The following is a 14,776-nucleotide window of genomic DNA, read 5'->3' on the forward strand; positions in this document are numbered from 1 at the left end:
TTTGGGGGCGAGGAAGATGATGATGAGGAGGAGATTGTAGACAGCTCACAGCAAGAAAGCGGAGAAACCGGTTTCCCCAACAGCCAGGATCTGTTTATCACCCTGGACCTGGACCCAGTACCCCCCCGAACCCACCCATGGCAGGCTCCCGGACTCTGAAGGTGGAGACGAGACCTCTGGTGAGTGTACCTTTGTAAATATTATACATGGTTTAAAAGCAAGTGTGTTTCATGATTAATTTGCCCTGGCATTCGCGGCCAGTACAGCTACTGGAAAAGTCTGTTAATGTGTCTGGGGATGGAGCGGAAATCCTCCAGGGACATCTCCATAAAGCTCTCCTGGATGTAGAGGTCCATGGTAGGACACTTTACCACGCCAGGCCAGTAGCACGTAGTTGGGAATCATTGCAGAGTATGGTCCCGGTGTTTGCTGGCATTCAAACAACATCTGTTCTTTATCTCTCTGTGTTACCCTCAGGAGGGTGATATCATTCATGGTCACCCTGGTTGAAAAAGGGTGGTTTTAGTAAGCGGACATTCAGAGGAGCCCGTTTCTGCTGGGCTGTTTGCCTGTGGCTGAACAGAAATCTTCCCCGCTGTTAGCCACGCGGTGGGGGGAGAGGTAAAGCTATCACCCCAGAGAATTGTGTGTGTGTGTGGGGGGGGGTTAGTTAGGTTTCTGCTGCACGTGAACCCAGAAACCGCAGCCCCTCCTTTTAAATGGCCAACCCATTTTCAATGGCCAACCCAAAGGCTACTTCGCATAGGAAATGAGGGCGCTGCTGTTTGAAACCATTCCCACATGTTAGGAAGGTTAAAGAAGCCAAAAGACTGTGGCTTACCATGGCTGCCTGCAAGCCGAATTCTGCTGCCAGGCTCTGCGTGAGTGATCTCTCACACCAAACCAGCAGACCCTCAATAAGAGGCAAAATGCGACCTTGTAATGAAAGCACATGTGCTATGTAATTGTAAGCAGTGTCAGGATGAGCTCCACCCTGACATCTGGTGGTGAGGTGTGGCAAGTTGTGGAAAAGAACTTCAGGGGCCGATCTCATTTGCATAGGCACACCCACCACGCCTAGAATGAGACCATAGCTGCCCAAATGGTCACTTTGGCTGCTGTGGGATCCCCAGTGTCTCTGTTATTGGGGCAGGAAGAATAAATTGTTATTACCCTGATTATGGGAACTGTGCTTGGAACTGTACGTGGCCTTTTGTTATGATGGAGGGATTCACCATCAACTAAGTAGCACTCGCTAGGCAAGGGTCATGGGTTCCAAAACTGTGTGAATAGAGAGAGGCTGGGGACAAGTATTAATACTTGGTGGCATGGGCCCCTTGGTGAGGGCCTTACATGCTAATTGCACTTCCTCCTCTCTCCACTGTGGAATATCAGAGCTAATTTTGATTTCATTAGAAGTCTAGTTATAGGCTGCTGAGCTCACTTTGGGCTGACAGTGCACCAGCACTGGGGCTCCCCTACTATAAGCTGAATTCACCTAAGAGCTGAAATCACTGAGTGTTGTGTTAAGTAGTGGGGGAGCCTGAAGATATATTGTGGAGCAGTTTGCGGGACGGCTGGTGAAGCAGTTCGACGCGGAGCAGTGTGTGGATGGCAGGAGATGCTTGTGAGCCGTGGAGCTGAGTGAAGGAGTTCGTGGGGCGACTGGCGGAGCGGAGCGCAGCTGAGCGAAGGAGTTTGTGGGGCGGCTGGCGGAGCGGAGTGCAGCTGAGCGAAGGAGTTTGTGAGGCGGCTGGCGGAGTGGAGCGCCGCTATGGAGCTATGGGGCGGTCAGCTTCAGATCACGTAAGGTGCCTCTTACCCCCGTCCCATTTCCACCCAGGTTGGGAGGTAAAGCTCCGCAGATAAACTTTCAAACTCTGGGGCTGCCCTGACCAGGGACAGAGACTTTTGGGGCATTGGACTTTTGGGACTTTGGGTGATTTGGGGTTGCTGGACTCAAGAACCAAAGGGAAAAGGGCATGCCCCAATTTGCCTGGGGTGGGTTTTTTTTTTTGCTCATGGGTTGTGTTATGAATCCTGTTGGTGGTGTTTCCCCAACATAATGCCACATTGTTTCTCTCTGTTATTAAAAGGCTTTTGCTACACTCAGACTATGTGCTTGCGAGAGGGGAAGTATTGCCTCTTGGAGGCACCCAGCGGGGGTGGTATATATTTGTCCCAGGTCACTGGGTGGGGGCTCGAGCCGGTTTGCATTGTGTTATTGGAATGGAACCCCTAGATATTGAACCCGGCCCTTGTTGCTGCCAACTCTGACGGGCAGAAGGGTTACATAATGTTAATAGCAAGGTTTACCATGAAAGAGTGTACCCATTGTTCTATAAAATGTGTCTTTTTAACTACCACTCTCCCTTTTTTTTCCTCCACCAGCTGGATATGTTTCTCCTTCCCAGAGGCTAGCGAAGATTAGAAGGCGAAAAAAATGCACTCGTGACGAAATGTTCTCTGACCTCATGCTGTCCTCCCACACTGACAGCACAGCAAAGTACGTGGAGACAGACAATCTCAGAGTGCAGGAAAACACAATATGACCACGAGCACAGGTGGCAGGCTGAAGATGGTAGGTGGCGTCAGCTTGCTGAAAGAAGGCAGGAGTCAATGCTCAGGCTGCTGGAGGATCAAACTCATATGCTCCAGCGTATGGCTGAGCTGCAGGAAAGGCAGCAGGAGCACAGACCTCCACTACAGCCCCTGTGTAGCCAACCGCCCTCCTTCCCAAGTTCCATAACCTCCTCACCCAGACGCCCAAGAACGTGGTGGGGGGGCCTCCGGCCACCCAGCCACTCCACCCCAGAGGATTGCCCAAGCAACAGAAGGCTGGCATTCAATAAGTTTTAAAATGCTGTGTGGCCTTGTCCTTCCTTCCTCCACCACCCCACCCGGAGCTTCCCTCCTCCACCACACTTCCTGGGCTACCTTGGCAGTTATCCCCCATTTGTGTGATGAATAAATAAAGAATGCATGAATGTGAAGCAACAATGAGTTTATTGCTTCTGCAAGCGGTGATCGAAGCGGGGAGGGGAGGGTGCTTAGCTTACAGGAAAGTAGAGTGAAACCGGGGCGGAGGGCGAGAGGGGCGGTTTCCATCAAGGAAAAACAAACAGAACTTTCACACCATAGCCTGGCCATTCCTGAAACTGGTTTTCAAAGCTTCTCTGATACGCACCGCACCCTTCTGTGCTCTTCTAACCGCCTGGTGTCTGGCTGCACGTAATCAGCGGCCAGGCGATTTGCCTCAACCTTCCACCCCGCCATAAACGTCTTCCCCTTACTCTCACAGATATTGTGGAGCGCACAGCAAGCAGTAATAACAATGGAAATATTGGTTTTGCTGAGGTCTAAGCGAGTCAGTAAACTGCGCCGGCACGCTTTTAAACGCCCAAATGCACATTCTACCACCATTCTGCATTTGCTCAGCCTATAGTTGAACAGCTCCTTACCACTGTCCAGGCTGCCTGTGTACGGCTTCATGAGCCATGGCATTAAGGGGTAGGCTGGGTCCCCAAGGATAACTATCAGCATTTCAACATCCCCAACGGTTATTTTCTGGTCTGGAAAGTAAGTCCCTTGCTGCAGCTGTTGAAACAGACCAGAGTCCCTGAAGATGCGAGTGTCATGTACCTTTCCCGGCCATCCCACGTTGATGTTGGTGAAACATCCCTTGTGATCCACCAGTGCTTGCAGCACCATTGAGAAGTACCCCTTTCAGTTTAGGTACTCACTGGCTTTTGGTGCTCCGGTGCCAAGATAGGAATATAAGTTCCGTCTATGGCCCCACCACAGTTAGGGAATCCCATTGCAGCAAAGCTATCCACTATGACCTGCACATTTCCCAGGGTCACTACCCTTGATAGCAGCAGCTCAGTGATAGCATTGGCTACTTGCATCACAACAGCCCCCACAGTAGATTTGCCCACTCCAAATTGATTCCCAACTGACCGGTAGCTGTCTGGTGTTGCAAGCTTCCACAGGGCTATCGCCACTCGCTTCTCAACTGTGAGGGCTGCTCTCATCTTGGTATTCTTGCGCTCTAGGGCAGGGGAAAGCAAGTCACAGAATTCCATGAAAGTGCCTTTAGGCATGCAAAAGTTTCGCAGCCACTGGGAATCGTCCCAGACCTGCAATGCTATGTGGTCCCACCACTTTGTGCTTGTCTCCGGGCCCAGAATCGGCATTCCACGCCATGAACCTGCCCAACTGACACCATGATGTGCACATTGCGGGGCCCATACTTTCTGAGAAGTCTATGTCTATGTCCTCATCACTCTTGTCACTGCGCTGCAGTCGCCTTCTCCTCGCCTGGTTTCACTTTTCTTGCAGGTTCTGGTTCTGCATATCCTGCTGGATAACGCGCACAGTGTTTATAGTGCTCATAATTGCTGCGGTGAGCTAAGCGGGCTCCATGTTCCTAGTGCTATGGCGTCTGCGCTGAAAAAAGGCGCAAAACGATTGTCTGCCATTGCTCTGATGGAGGGAGGGGCGACTGACAACATGGCTTAGAGGGTTGGCTTACAGGGAATTAAAATCAACAAAGGGGGTAGCTTTGCATCAAGGAGAAACAGAATGGCCCCCTCAAGGATAGAGCTCAAAACCCTGGGTTTAGCAGGCCGTTGATTTCACGGGGGGAGGGAGGAGAAAATGAATACAAAACAAATCTGGTCTATTTCTTGTTTTGATCCACTTCATCTATCTTTATACATCTTGCTGGCAGCAGACGGTGCAGTATGACTGCTGGCCAGCGTCGTCTCCTGGCTGCTCATTAGAAGACGGTGCAGTAGGACTGCCAGCAGGACTGAATCACCATGAGACAAAACTTAAAAGGGAAATGACCTGGCTGAGTCACTCCCATGTTTGCCCAGGCACCCCTGACCGACCTCACCGAGGTCGGCTAAAAGAGCACCCTGGAGTACGGCGACGATGGCTACCAGTCATACTGCACTGTCTGCTGCCAAAAGGCCATGAACTGCTGCTGTGTAGCAATGCAGTACCGTGTCTGCCAGCATCCAGGAGACATATGGTAACGGTAAGCTGAGTGGGCTCCATGCTTGCCGTGGTATGGCGTCTGCACAGGTAACCCAGGAAAAAAGGCGCGAAATGATTGTCTGCTGTTCCTTTCACGGAGGGAGGGAGGGAGGGAAGGGGGTGCCTGATATGTACCCAGAATCACCCGCGACAATGTTTTTGCCCCATCAGGCATTGGGATTTGTACCCATAATTCAAATGAGCAGTGGAGACTGCGGGAACTGTGGGATAGCTACCCACAGTGCAACGCTCTGGAAGTCGACAGTTGCCTCGGTACTGTGGACACACTCTGCCGACTAAATGCTAACTAAATGCACTTAGAGCATTTGTGTGGGGACACACACAATCAACTGTATAAGAACGCTTTCTACAAAACCAACTTCTATAAATTTGACCTAATTTCGTAGTGTAGACATAGCCACAGACTCTCCTTTAGCACCCCTTGCTGATAACCATTCCTTCCTGCAGTGGTTTTTCTATCTTGGCCTGTCTTAGGCCTTTCCCACAGCCTCTTCCCAGGCTCCCAGTATATCAGCTCCACTCCCCCTAAGTCTCTTCCATCCTTTCACTGCAGGGGTACTTAGCACTTTCTGCCATACAACCGGTTCTGCTGGAGAGGAGGTTCTTCTGCTCGCCTGACAGGGCAGTCCCTGATTAAGCTGTAGTCATCCTGCTCCCTGCAGCACCCTCCTCCGGCAAAGAAAATCCTGGATGGACTTACTTTCCGCTGCTCCTTCCCAACTACTTTGTGCTCCCTATTGCATGCATGCTTTCCTTCAGGGAGGCTCTGTCTGCCAATCAGTTCCCTGACTCCAAACAGGCCTTTGTCCTGAGTGAGAAGCACAGATCTGCTCTCTTTCCTGGTCAGGGCCTCACTTTTCTTTATTCTTTTTAAATGGCAAAGTCAGACTTAACTGAATAATCTATAGCTGCCATCAACTATAATTCCTAAATACTTAGTGGTTTATATTCTCTCCTGCTGCCCCGTGTCCTATTTTTCATCCACCATTGTCTCCATAATTTTACCCAAACAGAATGTAAGGGCAATAAGTCTATAAGCATCCGCTTGTGTGGATAGTTCTTGACTATGTGCTATCAAATTGTGCACATCCAACAAAAGATTGCGATCCCCATGCTAGCCATATTTCACCATTAAAAGCTCATTCAAAAATCGCATGAATATGGCCATTGACAGATTGTTAATATACAAGTATTTTTCCACTGCCCTTTCTATAATTTTCTTTGCACATCACAATCAGGGGGAAAAAATCAGAAACAATTTATCATCTTACAGAAGTTTTTAAGGTCAGGCTTGATAAAGCTCTGGCTGGGATGATTTAATTTGGCTCAGTCCTGCTTTGAGCAGAGGATTGGACTAGATGACCTCCTGAGGTCCCTTCCAACCCTGATATTCTATGATCTCTATCATAATTGAAATAAACCTTTATTTCACTACTTTACTACTAGTATATCATTGCCTATTCTTTCTGCAGTGTTTATCATATTTTTTAGAGAGTGAGGCTTTGTCTGCAGTTCCCCTTTTCCCGTGCTGATTTTCTCTTCTTTCGCCACCTGGTGTTTTGAGAGTCTCCTTTCAGCTTCTGCTTAAGATATATTATTAACAATTTTTGTCTTTTGTATCTCCTTAGCTTAATCTTGGTGCAATACAAACTCTTTTATGCCAGACTCTGATTACCATCCCAGTTACTACACTGCCCCTTCTGTGCAATTGTCACAGGAATGTTCTCCTGTACATTTACCACATCTCATTTTCATTTAGTACATGGCCATAATGTTAGCACTATAACACATTAGGGGAAGGAGGATGTAGGTTCTAAACCCTAGTATTAATTTCTCAGGCAGCGTCCCTCCCTTAAATGTAATCAGCCCTCCTGTTGATGGTTTGCTTTCTCCTCCTCCTTTACTGATTAGTCACTTACTTACTAACACTTCATCTTCTCCTATGCTTTTTTGTTATCTCATCATTGGTCAGTTCTAATGGCACTTCATATATAACCCCCTTTGTTTCACTCAAATATTTTGATCCCTGCAACTTATTTTAACTTTCCCTGCGCCATTTTAGTTTTTAGCTGTTTATCACCCTTGCTCTTTGATTTTACATTCAACTAGAAGATCCTCATCTCACTACCTCCTGGCTCTTACTATATCCCCTATGCTTGTTATTAATCCAGTCATCTACTTTCACAGGGTGAACATCACCTCATCTTATTTCTTTGGCTAGGGATCTCACAATTATAACGTTTGAGTTGTCCTTCCTCCACTTTGCTTTTTTGCTGATATCATCATCTGATTCTGCCTCTACTCTTTTCTTTCCCCCCTCCTTACTTTGTATCCATTCTCCTTCTCTAATAGACTCTTCTTCAGTTTCTAGAGTGATTTCATTTGGGGTCAGAAAATTTTCCCTCTCAGCTCTCCAGGCAGACCCAGCCAGCTCAGTCCAGGGCCTAACTGAGCCAGGTTCAGCCTTTCTAACTTCTCCCTCCAGGCTTTACACCTAATGCAGGTGTACTAGTGGGTCAAAGCTGACTGCACTAACAGGTTCTCATTAACTCCATCATACTGCTGTAAAAAGGAGCATATTCTCTCTCCCCAAAAGCCCCAAATCTTATTCTATTAGTGGTAATGGTGGTCATGCACACCCACACACTTAAGGACTAATAAAAATCTTAATTTGTAGTTGCAGGAAGCTTCAAATGACATTACTTCATTTTATCCATTCTTGTGATCTGATTTACTGAAACTCAGACATTTTCCAGCAAATAGGAACTAGCTTAAAATTAGAAAGGAGGAGGAAAAAACAAGGTCTGAAGTTTTAAAGATGTTTTTTTCCCTGACAGCTTAGTCTAATATTTTATTTTGCTGAAAGATGAACGAATCACATACTATTGTACAGAAACCACCCTGTAAGCAACACTGAGGGATTTTTTCACCAGACTGGATGTTACCCAAGAAGCATCTATCATATTCATTCTGCAAAGCCTCAGACAGCAGAACAACAGGGTTCATCAAAAATACAGCTGCAGCTTCAAATAAACAACTTCACTGACGTGGAATACTCAGAAAAGGCCAGATCTCCTAAGCTTGCTGACCACCCTCCACTTCAATGTAAGCAGAGAGTACTCAGCACCTCAGAAGAGGCGTTCAGCACTGCATATGATTGGGCCTTACAACACTACCAATAAGCTATACACAGTAATTATTTCTTAGCTAATCTGGACTTATTCAGTACACAGGAGTGTTTTCTGGCCTCATGTAGGCTGTTACTTCCATCTTAAAAGCATTTCTTAAATTTAAGTACTTACGTTTATTAGAGGAAATTTTGATGAGATTTTTTTTTTTATTTTATTTACAGGAGCATTCTTCAAAGATCAAAGCTACATCCATATTATTATCCTTACCAAACAAATATTTTTCTTTATGTACTGTTAAGGTTGCTTTCTCAAAGGTTGTTGAAAAACAAAAACATTTTCATGAAAATTGTTAGTTTTTGTTTTGAGCATTCAAAGCTCATTTGAGGTTTTAAAGCATTTGTTCGTGAATTTTTTCATTTAATAAAATTATCCAACATAGCAAAATGTTATGGAAATGGTTTCTGAAGTCTTTCATTTAACAAAACAAAGGATTTTGGTAAACAGAAGATCCATTTCAACCACACTTTGAAATATTTTTAAAAGCACAACAACATTTTATAAGAGTTTTGAACAATGTTGACAACTTTTTTGCAAAAAAACCCTATTCTTCAAAAAAGGCCATTTTGATCAAAACATTTCAAAGAAATACTGAACTAAGTTATCCATCACTACTCTATACACGGCATCTCAGATATCCATCATTTGCACAGCAAGTTGTTCTCAACTTCTTTTAACCCTCCCTTCTTGTGTCCACTCTCTCTCCCTCCCAGAATGTACTCATGGGACTGGAAATTATGCTTGTATTACCATTAGAATTAACTGAACAATTTCTAATAACTAAGTTGGCATATTTTGTCTTTTCCCCTCCTGTGCATTTACTAGTCACAGTTGTTTACAGGATATTTTATGCAAATGTATTTCTTCCTATGGATTTCTTATGTGCCACTCTTGGGGAGATTTTTTTTAAGTGAATTTGATATTCACTGTGTGATTGTTCCATAAATCCTTTAGTATTCTTTTGTTCCCTGGCTGGACTCTTTTGTTCCCACAGGTGTTTTATTCTCTCATAAAAAGGGTAGAGAAGTACTATAGCATGCAAATGAGATAGCACAAGCACTCTTGCATGGGTGGTAAGCAGGTCTAGGGATTTCAGGACACTTTCATAAACTTTTCCTTTTTCCCCTCATGATAGAGCATTTTGTTACGAGTGCACCTCAGATATAAAGATAATTGGGCTTCTTCCTGATTGAGCTATAGGGAAAGATGGCAATATTTATTCGCTATTTAGCAGACTTTATATTTAATGTTTCTCTCTTCAAATTAACAACATCTGTGTAACTGTATGTGGTTCTATTTGTGAAGTATGCAGTCACCACCCTTTGTCACACTCACTGGTGAAGGGAGTGGTCCTGTACTGTTGTGTATCTCATTTATGGTTCCCAAAACCTGTGTTTCTCGTGAAATGCTGTGCAGGATTTTTTATTTTTTTAAATAATATACGTGGGCCTTGGGATGCATAATCAGGTGCATTTTCGAAATACCCAATGGCCTCATTTACAAGGTGAAACTCCATTTTTTGCAGAAACTATTTTGCACCTGTAATGAGTTGAATCCACATTCAATTAATACTTTCTTGGGCAGTTTGCCAGCAAAGATCCACCAGCTGGACACAGATCTGCACATTAGAGCCATGTAAGATGTGCACTGCAAGGATCATTCCTGATGGGCAAAGAGGTTATGGTCAGTGACCATGGCCTGAAACAGCGCAAGAACATCAAGCTGCAATGACAAGACACCAGAGCCGTTCAACCACCAAACAAGCGTGGGAGAGTCATCCTTCCACTGATCCTTTCCTGTCAAGTGCTGGATCAAGTACACACACAAGAAGAGTTATTGAACCACAGAGATGGGACTTGGCCAGCATCCTGGGTTTCAACTACCAGCATTCCCCTGACACCAGTTTAACAGGATCCAGCAACCGTCCAACTTGAGGGCCAGCTCCTCACAGTGTAACATGCTGGGTCTACAAACAGAGAAACCAGAACCACAAACATGGTCTTTTGAGACACTGCATCTCCTAGATGCAATTCAGAGTAAATAGTTCATCAGCTCACGTCGTCTCATTCTTCCTGAAACTTTACTCTCCCGCCTCATTTCAATAAACAGTGCCATGAGAAAAGAGGAAAGAAAAGCACATCCAGCCTGCTTCCAGCAGATCTGTAATGGTGAACCAAGATTAGCAAGTGAGAAGCACTGTGGATTTAACAGAGGTATTTATTGTAGCTCACTGAACATTTCCAGAAACAACTGTTTGTGGAAGGGAGACAGCTCCCTCTTCTGGACATTTGATGCCCTGCACAGTCTTTTTTCAAGTAAACTGATCCAAGATAATAATATATTGTAGGTGACTCAAAGAATAGGCTATCAGTATTTGGAAAAAAAAAAAAAAAAGATCAAATTAGGTGTCATTAAAGACTTGTAACTTCACTACAGAAGAGTATTGTGACTATTGTCGCTTTCCCCTAGTAATTATAAGGGGACCACTGGAGGAGTTTTTGGCCTAGACTGATAAACAGCCTTCATCCTCAAGGAAATCTAACCTCTCCCTAAACTATTCAGAAAAGAAGCACCCTGAAAAGCACATGACCCCGGCAGCTCATAGATACAGAATATCAGTGGCTGAATACTCTGAACTGCATGAAAATACTACAAGATCTGAATGGACTGTTAAAAGGCCTTCAGATTAAAGTGGGTTCTTATTCTTTGTATACCTATGACAGTGAAGCTCGCATATTACAGCTGTATTTTTCTTTCATATTCTTCACAGAAAGGAGAGGGAGTTAAATTTAACACATGCAACGCACCACACACAAAGTGGAGAGGGAAAAAGGGCAAAAGAAAGCTACAAACAGAAAGGTAAGACATTGCATCTCCATTACAGATATATTCAAATTACTTTCTTCAGCAGCTTTACAAAAACAAGTCTCCTTGCCAGATACAAGAGAAGGACATTGTGGTGGGACATCTGTTTCAAGTCAGTGTTCACTGCAGTGTGATACAGGAGGGCCAAGGAGCAGTGGTAGAGTGTAGAAGGTAAATATATAAACCCTAGGCTAATTAAGGCATGATTCCCTGTAGACTAGGGAGGGTTGCTACAGGTTAATTGGAGCACCTGTAGTCAATTAAGGCCCTGTCAGGAACCTAATAAAACCCCCTGCTTCAGGCAGTCAGGGGAACAGGAGGAAGGAGAGAGGACTGGAGCTTGGAGGTGTGTTGTGAGAGCTGAAAGACCAGAGAATTGAAGTAAGTGAGACCCTGCCCTGGCAGGGCAGAGGGACTCCCTCCCTCCCTCCCCCAGCATCTAAAGACCGAAGGTTCCCCACCCAAGGGGGAAGAAGGTAAGAAACCCGCAGGGGTTGAGAGGTACTGGGACTCAGAGCGAGGAGCAAACCCAGACCCCTCTCCCGCTTCCCTCCTCTACCCCCTTCCCGGGCCACTAGCAGGGCCTTTGGCGCCCAAGAGCAGGGGCAAAGGGTGGTGTCTTGCCTCCTCCCCCCCAAGAAAAGAGCAGGACCCACCATATGAACATCGGCCATCTCGTCACAGTAGATATAAAGGCTATGTCTTCCTTGGTGCTATATGCATGTGAAATGTTATATTCCTTTATAATCTGATCCACCCATTATTCCCACGTCTAATGGACACTGAATGCAGTCTCTCCCCCCGCCCTCCCATGAATTAAAGGAGGACAAAGCTGGTTCAGCTCCAGAAAGATACAGAGCCTAATTCTCCTCCTTACACTGATGTCACAAGCAGCAGTAACTCCACTGAAGTCAGTAGAGTACCTCTCTATGAACAAGGTATAGGTGAAAGAGAGCTTTAATGGGAGCAGATTTAGACAAATGTTGAGCATGTTTGAAAAATCTACCTTTTAGTCTCAGAACATAAAGTATTTGTAAACCTCATAGGAAGAGAAGATTCTGAAGCTGAAGCAACTTTGAGATTAATACTTCATATAAACATGTTGAAATGATTAAGAGTTCTTATAACTAATAGCTGGAAGTTCCCAAAGAACCACCTAATGTTTGAAACAATTACCTCTATAAAATGAAGTTTTACATTCTGACATGAGTTCAGTTGCACAATTGTTAGCCAGGTGCAGACGCTCGGATAAAATAAAGCGTTGCCCATGCACAGCACCATCCTTCACTACTAAACTGCAGAAGAAAATGTATTTCAGGCTTCTGTTTTGTTATTGTTGGAAATGCCTTCTGTTGTGTGCAGAGGGTGTCACAGCATGGCAGTCCTGTAGTCAAGTCCTGCCAATCCACCAGGGCTTCTAGGAGATCTGACCTTGATTTTTAAGACCTTTTCTGAAGAACAGTTTGGTTAGCTCAGGAAACATATTCAGTTGCCCACCCCACACAGGAAGGATTGTAGCATAGTCACTCCATGGCACTGAGTCTACAATACATGGTGTCCCTGTGGGGTCTGGGTTTGATTGTGAAAACATTTCTTTACATGCCATTGCCATGCTTCTGACTTGATTTTCACAGGCGGTGTTCTTCAGGAAAACCTGGTACAACCTTTCACTGAAAATTCCCTGACTTGTGCAATGTTATGCCTCACTGCACACCAGGAGGCAGACAGAGAACTGATCAATGGACTGTTCCAATAACATAATCGGATGAAAGGGATCTCCCCAGCCTACTTCTCACCTATTGTTTACTGCACTATTGTTTACAACAGGACTGTGCTGTAATTGTAAATGTTTCCCAGGTGCTTCAGCAATTACACTATGTTGTCACTTCCCTCACTGGGAAACTCTCCTTTTCCCTGACATATACTGAAATTACTGAAACGCTGAATTAATGTAATCATACCTCTGCTAGAAACTGGCATCTGCTGGTGCACAACCATGTTTTCAGCTCAAGCCTTTCCCAGGTTGCCAAAACCTGACATCTGGTCTGTACTAGTAGGGAAAGCTCCTGGGACCCGATACAAGAATGTATGACTCTGAGTAGTCACTCTGTATTAGGTTCCTAGATCCTTGCATCAAGCAGCAGAGTAAATTACTGGTAATTGAAGATGGCAGCTGGATTCAAGAGGGGTTAGTGAGCCTCTAGAGCAGAGAGAATCAGGGGCTGGACAGAGGCGGTTCTGCAGGGTAATGCTAAGGCAGCCCAGCATGCACAGAAAACTTAGGCAGAGGTTTACAACTTGTTTGTCCAACCTGTTCTTAAAAACTTCCAATGCTGGTGATTCCACAGCCTCCATTGGAAGCCTATTCCAATACTTGACTCATGGTGGAGGCATGGTCAAACTATGGCTGTGGCCCTTCTCTTTCTTGTCGCTGTCCTTCTACTCCAATATGTTCATCCTCTCAGGGAAAGGTATTCCATGTTGCATCATGCTATGGAGTAATATGCAGCATGAAGGAACAGCCTATTGACTCCACATGAACCAAGAAGGGGTTAATGAGAGCCTATGGGTTCAAACATCTCTAGCCCATGAGTCTTGAAAGAGGCATAAATCGTGATGGGAGGAATAAAAAGGGGAAATTCCAGATCAGTATTGGCTGTCTGTGAAAGGGAGATAACCTCCCATGCTAGCTCCTTGAGAGAAGGCTTGGCTGGGGCCTGGATCTATTCAAAAACTGCTAGATGCCAGATCCTCTGAGGGTAGGTAGAGCTGACACTATGGTTACCACCTGGCTGGTATTTGACTGGATTTTTCATGGATTTTCCAGTTGCCAAAAAAATTTAACCTGCCGGGATTTTTTTTACGTGGGTTTAAAGATTTGCATTATTGTCAGAATACACTAGGATATCTGATGTTAAACATTTCTGTGTCCAGCTAAAGATGCTGCAGTTTAAGCGATAAAAGATCAAAAGTGTTGAAAATTCAGAAGCTGTCTGCCCACCAACATGCAAGCGCGCTGTGCATGTGTGTGAGAGAGGGTTTGAGTCACTCAAGAGCAAAGAGACGTGAGAGGCATAGTAAATAATGGAAGATCAGGGGATGACGTGAGTGATCCTACTACACCCCTGAAAATAAAATGCTCACATCAGAAACTGCACATTCAATAACAACTGCCTAAACAAAACAGACTCCAAAGACTGGCTGATCAAATGCTCATTGCACAATTTGTCAGAGTGTCTTTACGGTAACATATGATGGGGTCGATGCAGTTCGGAAACATTCAACCCGAAAAAAACATCAAACAATGGTTCAGAGTGCAAAGCAGAATGCAGGCATATCAACGGCTTCCTCACAGGGAAACAGAGGTAAAGACAGTGCTGTGGGAATTGGCCTACATCTTTCATGGAGTGAAGTACAACTACAATTTTTTGTCTATGGACTGCGGCACCAAATTAGTGACATGGCTACATGCTGATTCTGCTGTGGCAAATAAAACAAAGCAGGGAAGAACAAAAATTGAAAGACTAGTTGAGAATGTCCTCAATCTGCTTTTCGGTGGCAACAGCAGTCAAAAAGCTAAAAGAAAGGGATTCTCCCTCCGCAGTTGCTGCTGAGGCTTCAAATAAAGGATGCTGGATGTTTTTTCCTTTGGCAGCTCA

Source organism: Lepidochelys kempii, chromosome 2, assembly GCF_965140285.1.
Source record: "Lepidochelys kempii isolate rLepKem1 chromosome 2, rLepKem1.hap1, whole genome shotgun sequence".
NCBI classification, from domain to species: Eukaryota; Metazoa; Chordata; order Testudines; family Cheloniidae; genus Lepidochelys; species Lepidochelys kempii.